This window comes from Lissotriton helveticus, chromosome 12, assembly GCF_964261635.1.
Source record: "Lissotriton helveticus chromosome 12, aLisHel1.1, whole genome shotgun sequence".
Lineage (NCBI taxonomy): Eukaryota > Metazoa > Chordata > Amphibia > Caudata > Salamandridae > Lissotriton > Lissotriton helveticus.
Genome location: NC_136073.1, coordinates 793,531,134 through 793,546,621, shown reverse-complemented (window position 1 = coordinate 793,546,621; position 15,488 = coordinate 793,531,134).

Genomic DNA, 15,488 nt, shown 5'->3' with positions numbered 1-15,488 from the left:
ATTGACTAATAGGGCTCGGCGGAGATTGTCCATCTTGGTCTGTTTGATAATCATGAATCAGACCGGTGGGGACTCTGGGTAATGTTTATCTTTGCTAATTCACTACAGAAGCCACTGAGAAGCGTAACTTTGTTCAGATCCCGAGTTTTATCATTTCCCAGAGATGAGACACCATGAGTGAGCAGGGCCCTGTGCACTACACACCATTGAGAGCCATGCACACAGTCAAGCAAAGCACACCTCATGCACTACAGCATTTAAGAACCATGGGGCGTGTGTATCAAGCCCTTTTCCCGTTCACAAACGGGCCGATTCTCAGAATCGACCCGTTTGCGTACGGGAAAAAGCCTTTTGGGACGTATCATCCCAAAAGTGCATTGCAAATTAGAGAATCACAAGATTTGTGATTCTCTATTTTGCGATTGTGTTCCTTAAATGCAATATAGGAAGCACAGAAAAATTGCAATTTGGCCCTAAGGAATCTCAAATTAAAACCAGCTTCAAGTTGGTGGTAACTTGCGATTACTTTGAAAAATGCACTTTTATGCATTTTTCAAAGTGCCATGTGGCGCACATACATGCCCTTAGGGCATGTATGTGCGCTACATGTGCAGACATACATATTTCAGGGGTGCAACAGGGTGTCCTTTTGGCAACCTTGAAATTGCATTCTCAATTTGCGATTCTCTAATTGGTAATCTCAAATTGAGAATGGCTTCAAATTCCTATGTGCCTCCTAGCCCGTAGGAATGAATGGGAAGGTATTCCTTATTTGCGAATCTCAATTTGAGATTCGCAAATAAGGAATATGTAGGATTCACAAAATATTTTGCGAATCCTACATACATTGCATTTTGCGATTCTCTAATTGCGCTGCTCTAAAAATCGCAATTTGAGAATCGCAAAAGTCTTTTTTGATACATATGCCCCAATGTCCTTTACTGCAATCAATGCACAGCACTGAACTACAGTACTGAAACCTCTACAGACTTTACCATGTTGTGAGCTCGCCGCAGGTCGCTGCATTGCCTGCACAGCGCCTCAGGCACAGATGTGTGCATGCCAGCAAACTGATATGAAGAACAGACCGGGTCTGGCTCTAAGAGCCACAACGTGAGGGTTCCACTTTAGTAAATCAAATTTCACCGTTTTAGAAGAGTTATAGTTTTAGTGCTAGTCCGTGAAACGAGCTAGAAAATATATAGGCACTTTAACAATTGTCAGAGTTTTCAAAATATACAGGGGGAGATTTACAAGCCCCTTGCGCCACTTTTGCGTCTCTTTTCCCATGTTTCCCTACCAGCCTACGACAGACTCAGGACTGCTGGCCTTCAGGAGTCTTCTCAAGACCTGGCTCTTCGATCAGTAGCGCCCCCCCCCCCCCCAGTGCCTTGAGACCCTCACGGGTATGTAGCGCGCTTTTGAAATGTAAGGATTGATTGATTGATGTTAAAAGTGACGCAAAAGTGGCGTAAGGGGCTTGTAAATAAGACCCACAGGATTTTGTGGAGGGTGGCGGACCTACCTCTGTGTGCGCCACTGGGGCCCCGCCACAGGCTTGGTTACGCCTCTCTCAGGAGCGGTGCCAGAGGATAAGTTAGGAGTATGGGCCAGCCATCCTTCTAGCCTGCAGCCACGCCGCTTACAGACCCGAGCAGGCATATACCTGAGATAAAAATGTGTTTCAAGGAAAGCAAGCTTTACTGCATGCCTGCGAAGCACCGTACATTAATGATTAACATTTACTTTACCAGTCATCTTTTTATTGAGGCCGCAGTCAAACAATATGTCTTTCCATTTTCAATTGCGGTTTTCCCCGGTTGCGTTTATGACTCTGGGCTTTGTATTTTTAACATTAATTTCCGCATTCCATTTTTCACCCCTGAGTCCTCCCCTCGGCTCCTTATTCGTACTCCATCCTCTCCTTCTCTGTTTCTCCCATTGTCTCTACCCTCCTAACTCCTTCTTCAAGCCCCTGTGCCAAATCTCCAAACCCTACCGTCTCCTTTCCCCTTTTCACTACTTCCTCTGCATCCACTCCCTTCTCTGTGCCTTCCTACCCTCTCTCTTTGCACCCACTCTCTTTTCCTTCCTCACCCTCCTACCACTCACTCCCACTCTATCCTCTTTTCTGGTTTTCCCACACTCCCCTTCTGTCTCTCCTAAAGATGCCTCCCTTGCATTGTCTTTACTCAGCCTCCTTCTTCTTCTCTTTCCCTTCCCTATTGCTTCTCAAAGCCTACATCTACCTTCCTCCTTACTTCGTCTTCTCCCTCCTCCCTCCTCCCAATCCTTTCCCTCTTCATCCTCTTTTCTTCATCTATGATCTCATGCCTAGTTCACCTTTCTTCCCTTGTCTTGTTACAATATATCTGGGATCAAATCTTTACTTCAAGGCAATGGACCATTTGATGCATGTTAGCTGACAAACCTTTGCGTCATTCTTCTATTATAGCCTTATAGCCCGCCGCAGCGGGCTATACCGGCTATTAAAGGCCCGCTGAATCGTTAAAGGCCCGAGCCGAAGGCGAGGGACTTTAACGAAACAGCGGGACTTTAATAGCCGGTATAGCCCTGCTACAAAGGGCTATAAGGCTATTAGAACATTCTGCCACTAGAGGGCAGAATGTTCTAACAAATTGAACAAAGGGTTCTCGAAGCTCGAGGGGATATAAATCCCCTCGAACTTCGAGAAGCCTTTGTAGAACATTGGAATGTTGCTCTGCGGGCCTTTACCGGCCCGTAGAAACAGGGAGCACTCCATTATCTGCAATGGAGCTCCCAACATTCCAATGTTCTAATACTTTGTAAAGCGCTCTCATAATGCTTGGTTTTCAGTGATTTATACAACTGTTAAATACATTATTAAGAAACCTAGTCTACTAAATAAAAACGTTGCACAGTCATAATTACAGTGCCTGGATAACCTCACGGGTGACAAGTAGCGCTCTACAAATCTACTGATTGAATGATTGATTGCTAGTGCCTCAACTTTGCAATTTGGTACACTGATAGTTTTATCCCAATGTTGTACTTATATGGTCATAAAACCACTTAAAGGCTCCAGGAATAACTTTGCCTTGGCCTACCTTCTATTCTGGAGTTGGTGCCATCCATCACACACGACCCGCTATTACATGAGTGAGAACAGGGTATGGTGGGACATTTGGGTATCAAATGGACTCCAGTTTGTGCAGATTTCTTGGGTGCGATGGAGAGAGGAGGTTGCCTGAACAGGATCAAACTTACATTACAGTGCACTTCTTTGTAGACGCTGGAAGCTGTATTAGGCAGCTCTAAGCTGATGGGTTGAACATGCTAGCCTAGGGCTGAATCCCAACCATGGCAGGTGTAGACTGAGGCAGAATTTACAATAAGGCATGTTTAGTGAAATTTGTGGCTCTCCCCAAAAAGTTGGTCCAATTCTCACTTGAATCACATTGCTCTTTAAAGATGGACATAAGATGCTACAGCATACACTGACATCACATTTGTTTGTGAAACAAATTCTGCCACTTCCTGGATGTAAATGAGAAATAGTTTGAAGAATTCATTGGCTGAGTTCCAGAACCCATCCCATCCCTGTGTAAGTGGACATTTTTCAGATGGCCTTTAATCTTTGTGCTCTCTCTTCTCTCAAAAGCATTGCCATTTCCATAGAACTCAACAGTAATGAATTTGGTCAGTATAATAGCATATTGCAACCAGTTTGTTGTGCTATAAATGAACAAATACAACTTCATGATCGACCACAAAGCGTTGTCAAGCGTCCTTTACATACTATCGAATTGACGCTTACTTTATCCTTAACTTTGCCGGTGCACGGCTATCTAAATGAGCCACACTGAGCCAGTAACAACCCACAACCAGTTTAAAGGCTCAGAAGTCCAGATTCAAATGTGGGGTCAGATCCTGTAACCCAGACCCACTGGACATTTACCGCAACAGAGCCCTCCAAGCAGAAGATCCAGACAATCTTCAGGAAGATCCGTAAGGTCAACGACCCCTCCCGTTGACTGGACCTTTGCTTGCACCTTGGGTTGCTAGTGATGATGTGCCTTGGTAGGACCCTGGAACCCTTTCAGTAATAACATCTGTTCAACAACAGCTCATGGATCTTACAGTGAGCCCGAATGAGCATCAGTGAAGTTCCGGCGAATCAGAAGGCACTTATGGAAAGTCTAGCTGGAAGACTAAAAAGTCACCATGCTGCCTCAAGGGTGGAGAGTGAAATGATGATGACTGACCTTGAAAAGACTCATGCAGTGGCGCACATGGCATCTCAGGCACTGGTAATCAGGCACTGGCTCAGTAGATTTCCAGTCCATCATTTTGTTGTTCATTGCTCCGCTCCAGGCAGGGCCCTCAAATAATGAATTTGACTTGGTCCTGGTGAAAAGCTGCCAGGGCGGGATAGCATGATAGATGAGGATGGTGTATGAACTAGACAAACCTGGCACAAACTCAACTTTGCGCTGACTCCACTTCGATGGCACTGTATCTTGAACTGAGGATAAAATCCTGAATCCAACATGAAGTCAATGACAGTGATACAGATTTTGCCCCACAGAACAACAGAGAAGAGTAAGTTGTAAACCATGAACATTTATTAACAATGTAGTAAAGTTGAAATCTCAAATTGTAAACCAATGGTCACCTAAATACAACTTGTATGAATATAATCCAGGCAGTAAGGTTTGGTAAATGCAAGTACAGGTTTTTAAGAACAGCATATGGAAAATAAGGAAAATCCCGTTCCCATGAGGGGAAGTTCCCTAAAGCTAATCTAAGGTTGTGGGTAAGTTAGGAAAGTTTATAAAGTCAGGTGCCAGCAAGTGTTGTTTCGAAAGCAGAACCAGATGAAGGCTCCAATCAATAAAAGAAAAAATGCATTTGCTCCAACATTTAAGTCTTTGAGCAGAAATGTAAGGAGCATTGAATCTCAAGAAAAGGAAAGGAAGTGTCAACCTGCAAAGGTGTTGTTATGTTATGTGTATTTGCAAAGCTCACTATCACCCAGGAGGGTATCCTGGTGCTGAGCCCGGACTATAACAGGTAGGTAAATTAAAAAGAAAGAACTTCAGCTTCTGGGGGCAATTTAAGAAGAGAAGAGGAGACTCTGGTGTGGAGTGAAAGGTCATTCCATGCTTTAGGAGCGGTGTCAGAGAAAGCCTGTCCTCCTGAACTGATTTTGTGAATGGTTCCGAATGGGAGCCCTGCTGAGCAAAGTTGTCTTGGTGGTTGGTGCAAGGAGATCAGGTGGGTGGGACCTGAGTTGTGTTGTGCCTTGAATGTGTGTGTGAGGAGTTAGAATGCAGCACATTTGTGAATCGGAAGCCTGTGTAGATCCCTGAGGTGTGGTGTAAGTGAGTTCTGCGTGGGAAGTCGAGGATGAGTCTGGCTGTCGAGTTCTGGATGGCTTGCAGTCGTCTAGTGAGTTGCTTGGTGATCCCAACATAGAGGGTGTTCCAATAGTCCAACTTACAGGTGACTACGGTGTGAGTGATGGTTTTTCTAGTGTTGCTTAGGAGCGATTTGAAGATCTTGAGGTGGTCAGGGCAAGGATGATCTGACTGACTAACTTCAATTTCACACAGTTAAAACACAAACATTCTCCCAAGAGATACATTCGGCAGGTCCCCAGGGAATAAGGACCAATTATAAACCAGTGCTCTCAATATACTCGGTATCAACCTCCTTCTCGCGGATAACAGTGCCAACTTCTTCCATCATCGCGACCTTCACGATATCTCAGCAAAGAGTATTTGCCTCTTCTGCCTCCCATACTGTGCAGGGGCTGAGAATTATCATCCAATCCAGCAAATTTCCACAATCATGACCTTCAAACAGGCAACACAAAAATACATTTTTTAACATGAACCCTGAAATTCTGGTACTTGAAACTAAGAAGGTTATCCACAACAAACAAAAGATAATATTAACTTTCAAAATGGAGTAGGGCACCTAGGCCCACTCATGCGATTGTTAGAGGCACATCCCAACTAAACTAAATCAAATACATATAAATCACTTATTTCAGTAAATTGTAAAACAACTTGCAAAATAATGTGCAAACGTGCAAATAATAGTTATGCATGCTATGGGTTAGCACGTTACAGAGAAAAAATAAATGAATATAACATTGTGTCAGCAGGCTCGATGGGAAGAAAAGCCATCCCAGACTGGTTTCTGCCTTTCTGGTACTTATCAGCTAGGTGTAATGTGAGTTATGTGGCACAGCCATCACAGGGCCCATATTTGGTTTTACATATGTCTGTTAGAGCATTTTACTTTGAATAACGAAATAGTGATGGGTGAAATGAACCTAGCTTTTGAGATTGATCACACCAACAACATCTGTGCAGGGTATCTTGGGTGCCACACAGGACTCTGCAGTGGATTGGATTGGAACATGTGCCCACATGCATGTAAATGATATTCCATTGCAAACCCTTATGCTCCATTGTATTTCAATGGTCCCTGTTGTGGGATTTCTCAACCAAAACAATAGCCATGACGTCCATAGTGGTCTCTCCACCTACCTTTTCTGTTACGGTCTCTGTAATAAATGAATGGTGGTCAGGGGTAGGCAAGTATGCTTACCATCAAGTATGACCTCTCTCACTTTGGTGTCACATGAGTAAGTGATATTGGGCTGCGATGAAACCATAAGGGGAAAACTTTTTTGAGTGGTCGATTGGGCAACCCTGTGTCTTCCCTGAGTAATCTTTCCTCCCACTGACAAGTAACAAAAGTTCATGCAACACCAGAAGGGCACCTAGCCTTGAAGGGTGTGTAATCTTTGTTGGAGGTACAGATAATACTCATTAATGCAGCATCCACTCAATCTGCTATCGAAGCTGTTCATAACATGCTCACTCATACATTGAGCCTGCCATTGCTTTAATGACCTAAGAAAGAGCCCCCCCTCGATAATGTAATGTCATGTCAGTGAGACTGAGTGCAATGCCAGGGAAGGTTTGGGATACTCCACAGGAGGTACACAAAGAGGCACATTGCTGCCACTGTGGGAGATGATTGCAGAAGGCTGGAAAGTCAGACCGACTGGGGTCGTGGCTGCTAACAAAGTATTCCATCAGGGAGTGAGATGCAGACAACACAACTTGTCAGCAAGGCTTCTGGTCAGCTGATGAGCTTTGAGGGACTGGGTGTCTGCATGCTGGCCAGGGTGTCTGTCTGAGGGACAGTCTCAGGAGATGCAGGACTGGAAGATAAGTTTAGCTGAACTCTGGACCTGCTGTACCAGGACCAAGAGGAACAGGGTGTGGAAGATGCAGAGGACCAGGACATGGGAGACTAGAAAGAAATAAGACCAGAAGAGCCAGGTTACTGTGGACCAAGAAGACTAGAAGACTATGACTAGAATAATTAGCACAGAAGGGCCAGACCTGGACGTGTGAGATCACGGCTAGGATGCGTAGGATGACCAGGTGCAGAGCAACTAGTAGGAAGAGCCAGAGTATCGGATTCATTGGCACAGAGGCAGGAGGACACAAGGACTATGAGGACCAGGAATCAGAGGACCAGGGACAGGAGGATCAGAACCAGGGACAGGAGGACTAAAAGAATAGCAGCAGCGAGACCTAGGGGCTAGAGGACCAGCAGCATCCGGTTCAGGAACTTAGACAACCTTTGTCCAGGGCTGGAGTTCGAAATGCATCAGAAGGGCCTTGACCTTGGATAGTAAGTCCAGGACAAGAGCAGCTGGATCAAGAGAACCAGAGCACGTGGACCAGGAACAAACAGAACTGGAACGGGCCAGGGCTAACATACTACGATAGCCAGGAAGAGTACCAAGATGACCAGTACCGGAGGAGCAGAAGGAGGACCAAGAAGAGGACACCAGGGCTGGGATAGGTAGAAGGACCAGGTCCAAGAGGAAGAATCGAAGGCCAAAGGCAAGGAGGACCAGAATCAGAGCTAAGAGTACCTGGAGGATTAGGACCAGGGAATCCATGCCTAGAGGAGCAGGAACCTCAGGGTCAGGGGCACAGGCTATCAGACTATCAGAAAGAATAGAAGGACCAAACGGACCAGTACCAGTGGGGCAGATAGACCAGGCACAGAGGTCCAAGAAGACAAGGACTATAAAGACCAGCTTGAGGAGGAAACATAACACCAGGACAAGGGGCACCATTGAGTCTAGAGTCAGGAAGAACAGGTCAGTGTCTAGTAACAGCATAACCAGGAACACAAGGAAAACAATGGCATACCCAGGAGGACCAGAACCTGACGTTTCAGTGCGGCAGGCAGACACAGCCAGGAGAACAAGGCATAGAAAGGTCAGGACAAGGAGGAGATGTGAGACCAGGGCCAGGGAGACCAAGACTGCTCTACTGCAGAGGGGAACAGGATTAGGAGGACCCTGGTAAGAATGAAAAAGAGGACCAGGAAAAGGTTTTTATGACAAAGATGAACAAAGGTTAGAGAACTAGTGGGTATCTCGGACCAGGATGGGCATCCAGACGAGCAACAGGGTGAGCAGGTGCAGGATAACTAGAACAAGGAGGAATATAACTAACTGGAAAACACATGTTCGTTTAGAACTAGGAGCACAAGGATTAGGAGAACTTGGTGGACTACGGCCCAAGGGTTCAGAATCAAATTAAGTAGGCCCATTAGGTCGAAGAAGATCAGGAAAGCAATGAATAAGGCAGTTACGACCACAGGCCTTAGACCAGTAGGACACAGTATATAAACACTAGTGGGATCTGGACCAAGCTTTCCAGGAGGACCAGGCCAGCAAGTCCAGTATGAGAGTAAGGAGGACTGAGTGGTCTAGAAGGATTCGGATTAAGAGAACTAGGAATGGGGCTAGGAAGGCCAGAGGACAAAGATGAGGGGAGCATACCTGCAATACCAAGTGAAGTAGAAGGACCATGAATTTGGGCATTAAGGCCAGCGTGAGGACGACATGAGCAGCCAGAGCTAGGGGGAGCAGGGAGAATGGGTCTGGATGGTCATGAGCATCAGGAATAAGATGACCAGGCCCCGGAGCACCAGCATCAAAAGGGTCATGATTTGTTGGTGCAGTATAAGAAAGATCAACTGGACCAGGATGACCCAAATCAGAAGTTCAAGGACCAGGAGGGGCAGCCTTAAGAGAAGAATGACATAAGGAGCCAAATGAACCAGGACAAAGGGAGACTAGCATGACCAAAGACTGCTCTACAAAGGTCTGGAGAAAATGTGTGAGTAGATTGACTAGGGTGATAACAATGGGAACCATAAGAGAAGACTCTGGATGGCTAGGAGATCAAAGACCAGGATAACCAGACCAAGAAAGACCTGAATAAAGTGGGCCAAAGACCAGGGCTATTGCAGAGAGTCTCTAAGGACTGCAGTTGGCAGACGTAAACTGGGTGCATGCAGAAATGTCTGACCATTTCTGAGAGGAACCAATAGGCTGTAAATTTGGAAGAGAGAGCTAAAGGGGTTGGATGAGCTGTTAGGTCCTGAAGCTTGGAGGGTCTGGAGGATTTGGATAGCTAGTGGGAAAGGTTTGTAGACTAAGTGGGCTTCTGAGAGGCAGTGGAGTTGGTTTAGAGGCTGGTCTGGGAGATAGTGAGAGTGGAGGTGGTGCTGTGACCAGCTGTTACCGTTCACCGGGGCAATGTGAGTTAAAATAGGCAGTCAAAATCTCTTAGAAGGAGTGACGGGGCTCAAGACAGGCAGGGTAATGCTCTGAGGGCCAGTGAGTGGAGCTCTGAAGGGCGCAATTGGGTTGTGGTCTGAGGGTTCTCAGAACGGCAGAGGGGTGTGGTACCAGAATTGAGCTGCAGCATTAGGCGGTAAGGCTGCGCCTCACTAAGGTGGTGTAAGTGATGATGGATTGTGATGACCATAAGTAGGAGAGCATTCCTGAACCTAGTAGGAAGTTCCAGGAACATCTGAACTGAAGTATAATAGCACTGGTGGCAGTCTGAGGTCCCAAAATGGAAGATTGACAAGTCGTGACCTCTCTGGAGAGTGAAGATACCTAAAAATTACTGACAACTTTAAGTGGGTCTATACGCAGGATAGCAGTTTTGAAAGACCGAACATGTCGCTGTAGAGGGGCAACCATCCACCAGATTTTACCAGAATAAAAAGCGAGAGGTTGGAGGATGAAAGCCGCTGTCAGTTTAAAAGTGGTATACCTGTATAGTCTGTGACATGGATATGTGCACAGACCTGAGGAAGATCATTGCTTGAAGTCTACGGTGAGAAAATCTGCACTCTTTGAGACCATGTGGCAGTATTATTAGTGGAGATTGGAAATAAGCGGGGAAAGTATGGATTTTGTACTGTAGGAAGATTATCTTGGGTACCATTTTGAATCAGTGGGTATTGTTGAAGGATTGTGTCAGGTACTATCCCAGGTGCCAGAGTATTGTACTGTTGATGTTTTATACTGATTGCATTGTTTCACTGGTGGCTGGCATGGATTGGCAGTGACTAGGCAGGGGAAATCTTACCTTATCGCCGCGGTTCTCCGTCTCTCCTCCGCTTTGGACTCGGGCCGTAACAGGAAGCAAGAAGCACCCAGGCTCCCCTGACCAATCACAATGCTGTAATGCAGTGCTGTGATTGGTCTGAGCGCTGTGGCTCGGTGCTCAGACGGGGACTGGGGGCCTGGACATGTTCTTTATCCAGGCTGTAATGCAGTCTGCGTGGAGAACATGCTAAGTGCGCATGACTGTTTGGTAGGCCCGAGAGGGCCGGTCAAAGCGTCATGCACACTTGGAGTGCGCAAACCACTCCTCCCCTAACCTGCTCTGAGAGTAGAGCCCGCCCGCCCCAGCCACAAAGCAACAGGAACACATAAAATGATAATAATATTGAGTTATTATCATTTTTTTAACCTTTAGTTACACTGATTAAAAGCAGTGGGGCTATGCTACTTCACCTTAGCGGAGGAGCCGCCACTACCTTGTTTCATATTACATGCGGAATATTGTTTGTGAGTTGTTTCTATAAATCTTCCTTATTTGTTTATCATTATTTCTAGCACTTGGGTCACTCCAAGTGGCCAAAGTATCAGGTTGTGAAAGATGATTACATTTTAGGGTAAGATTCTCTTGGATTAGGAAGTGGGTAAGTGAAGATCATGTACAAATATTGTCTAGTGAGTTGAAGGTTTTTCAGACAACTAATAGTTTAAACTAGCATATGCTTGTTTCATTGTACCACTCACAAGCCAATGGAACGGTAAAGCGGTGGAATAAAACATAGCTGGATAGCATAGTGAATATTGTGTACATAAGAGATCAGTGACTTGAAGAGTTATTTGGAGAAGAGGATCACTGCCTATCGACTGATTCCACATGGTACAATGGTTGCATCTGTTGGAGATGAAGAAAGCACATTCACAGATTAAATCTAGGTTAGATGAACAGAAGTAAAATGGTGTGTGTGCACAAGAAATCACTAAGGTCAAGGGTGGAACCCTAGAAAAGGCATCCAGAAGAATTTTGCAAACACAAGGAAAATGGCAAAGGACACAGATGTGAGAGAGTGGGATTAGGTAGGCATCATAAAACTACATGATGGAAACGTGAAGGGAGCAGTTGGTATTCTGATTCACTTAACGTTAGAAAGGTGCTGCACAACACTGTATGGACCATGGATGGGCACATATGGACTCTCCAGACAGTGATGGTGAAACAGGAAAATCTCCTGACTTTTAAAAGAAAAATCAGTATGTGGTGGGTAAGGATAGCAAATATAAAGGATGTAGAGTTAGAGAAAGGCGATCCATTAGAGTAGTAACATGTCCGCGAAGACTTGAATGATATGTGATCTCAATTTTAGGTTCTTGTTTTAGGGCCATATGTATCATCAACCTGATTTGCGATTCTCAAATAGCGATTTTTCGGAAATCGCGATTTGAGAATCGCAAATAGGGATGTATGTACAAAATCGCAATTTTTTTGCGATTTCTTAGTGTTCCTTAATTGCGATTAGCAAATTGCGAATCGCAATTAAGGAATACTTTCCCATTAATTTCTATGGGCCAGGAGGCCTATAGGAATGAATGGGAAGTTATTCTCAATTTGCGATTCGCAATTTGAGAATCGCAAATTGAGAATAATTTCAAGGGTGCAAAGACACCCTGTTGCACCCCTGAAATCAGCATGGGCGCACATGTGGCGCACATACATGCCCTAAGGGCATGTATGTGCCTCACATTGCACTTTGAAAAATGCAAAAAAGTGCATTTTTCAAGGAATTCGCAAATTACCACCAACTTAAAGTTAGTGGTAATTTGCGATTCCTTAAGTCCAATTTGCATTTTTTTATGCGTTATACATTGCATTTAAGGAATGGCAACATTTGTGATTCCTTAAATGCAATCGCAAAATAAGGAATCGCAAATGTTGCGACTCCTTATTTTGCACACAGATTTCTTTGATACATACCATTTTGCACTAATGCGTTTGCGAACGCATTAATGCTTGATACATATGGCCCTTAGTTTCTTTTTTCTCCTTCTTCAAGTACTAACAGTATGTGTGAACTCTGTCCATACTATGCTCTCTGCCACCAGCGTCTCCACTCCTCATAATTGGGTAAGCATGTGGCAGATACCGGCTCGTAGTTACGTCCAGTACACCTGATGCATCATCAGAAAGTAAAGAACATATGACTATGCAAGGGCAGCGTAAATACTGCAATGTGCACCTCACCCCACGTCACCTGTAGCATTTACAGGGGCTGGATAGTTAAAGTGCCCTCAAGTTCCTAATTCTGATGCCTCCAGGCCTGAGTGATTTCCAGGTGTCAAGAGTGATAGTTTGATATAGATTTAAAAGTCCTATGATTACATAAGTAATAGGCTTTAGAAGTGGACCATGCAGGAGACTATATAACACTTTTGGAGCCTCTAACAATAAACAAAAAACAAGCATTTACAATGCAATGGTTTCGCCTTTGGAAAAGTTAGAGCTATTGGCATTGTAAATGACAACATTTGTATTTATGTATTGGTTTTGAAAACAGATAAATAAATGGCATTGTCATTTACATTGCCATTAGCTTAATCTCTGCAGTCACTCTGCAGTCACTCTGCACTCCCTAGTCACTCTGCACTCCCTAGCATTCTGCAGTCACTCTGCACTCCCTAGCACTCCCTATCAGTCACTCTGCAGTCACTCTGCAGTCCCTAGCACTCCCTAGCACTCTGCAGTCACTCTGCACTCTCTAGCACTCCCTAGCACTCTGCAGTCACTCTGCACTCCCTAGCATTCTGCAGTCACTCTGAACTCCCTAGCACTCCCTAGCAGTCACTCTGCAGTCACTCTGCAGTCCCTAGCACTCCCTAGCACTCTGCAGTCACTCTGCACTCTCTAGCACTCCCTAGCACTCTGCAGTCACTCTGCACTCCCTAGCACTCTGCAGTCACTCTGCACTCCTTCACACTCTGCAGTCACTCTGCACTCCCTAGCACACCCTAGCACTCCCTAGTCACTCTGCAGTCCCTAGCACTCCCTAGTCACTCTGCAGTCCCTAGCACTCCCTAGTCACTCTGCACTCCCTAGCTCTCCCTAGTCACTCTGCACTCCCTAGCACTCCCTAGCGCTCCCTAGTCACTCTGCACTCCCTAGCACTCTGCACTCCCTAGCGCTCCCTAGTCACTCTGCACTCCCTAGTCACTCTACACTCCCTAGCACTCCCTAGCTCTCCCTAGCACTCTGCAGTCACTCTGCGCTCCCTAGCACTCTGCAGTCACTCTGCGCTCCCTAGCACTCCCTAGCACTCTGCAGTCACTCTGCGCTCCCTAGCACTCTGCAGTCACTATGTGCTCCCTAGCACCCCCTAGCACTCCCTAGTCACTCTGCACTCCCTAGTCACTCTGCGCTCCCTAGCACTCCCTAGCACTCCCTAGTCACTCTGCACTCCCTAGTCACTCTGCACTCCCTAGCACTCCCTAGTCACTCTGCACTCCCTAGCACTCTGCAGTCACTCTGCACTCCCTAGCACACCCTAACACTCCCTAGCACTCTGCAGTCACTCTGCACTCCCTAGCACTCTGCAGTCACTCTGCACTCCCTAGCACACCCTAGCACTCCCTAGTCACTCTGCAGTCCCTAGCTCTCCCTAGTCACTCTGCACTCCCTAGCACTCCCTAGTGCTCCCTAGTCACTCTGCACTCCCTAGCACTCTGCACTCCCTAGCGCTCCCTAGTCACTCTGCACTCCCTAGTCACTCTGCACTCCCTAGGACTCCCTAGCCCTCCCTAGCACTCTGCAGTCACTCTGCGCTCCCTAGCACTCTGCAGTCACTCTGCGCTCCCTAGCACTCCCTAGCACTCTGCAGTCACTCTGCGCTCCCTAGCACTCCCTAGCACTCTGCAGTCACTTTGCACTCCCTAGCACTCCCTAGCACTCTGCAGTCACTCTGCGCTCCCTAGCACTCCCTAGTCACTCTGCACTCCCTAGTCACTCTGCGCTCCCTAGCACTCTCTAGCACTCCCTAGTCACTCTGCACTCCCTAGTCACTCTGTACTCCCTAGCACTCCCTAGTCACTCCCTGGTCACTCTGCACTCCCTAGTCACTCTGCACTCCCTAGCACTCCCTAGTCACTCTGCAGTCCCTAGCACTCCCTAGCACTCTGCAGTCACTCTGCGCTCCCTAGCACTCCCTAGCACTCCCTAGTCACTCTGCACTCCCTAGTCACTCTGCACTCCCTAGCACTCCCTAGTCACTCTGCACTCCCTAGCACTCCCTAGTCACTCTGCACTCCCTAGTCACTCTGCACTCCCTAGCACTCTGCACTCCCTAGCACTCCCTAGTCACTCTGCACTCCCTAGTCACTCTGCACTCCCTAGTCACTCTGCACTCCCTAGTCACTCTGCACTCCCTACTCTGCACTCCCTACTCTGCACTCTCTACTCTGCACTCTCTACTCTGCACACTCACTTTGCACTCTGCACTCACACTCTGCACTCACTAGTCTGCACACTCACTACTGTGCACTCACTACTCTGCACACGCACTACTCTGCACTCTGCACTCTACACACTCACTCTGCACTCTGCACAAAGATCCGTTACAATTAAAATAAAATTAAACGATGTGTAAAAAATTATATGAAGTAATCTTCCTCGAGTTTTTCTAGCACCCGATTCTCTCCCTTCCTTCCTCCTTCTAGCTCCCCACCTCACCTTCTGCCCACACTTTTTCAGATTATGCTGTGAATGGGTGCAAGTATTTATTTTACTTAATGCAGTTTTATATAGGGTAAACTTTACCCAAAGTTGTCAGACCGCTTTACAATAGAACCAAGTAAATTACATAATTTCATTTTACAATGTTTTAAGAAGACGCAAACACACTGCAGACTGGGTCTAATAACGTGGCTGCTGTGTGGCGTCTTAATTACAAGCTCCCTTGCGCCGCCCCTACGTCACTTTTGTCCATGTTTAAAAGTGACGCACTGGCGGTGGAAGGGGCTTGTAAGTAAGCCCCTCAGCGTTATTCTCCCC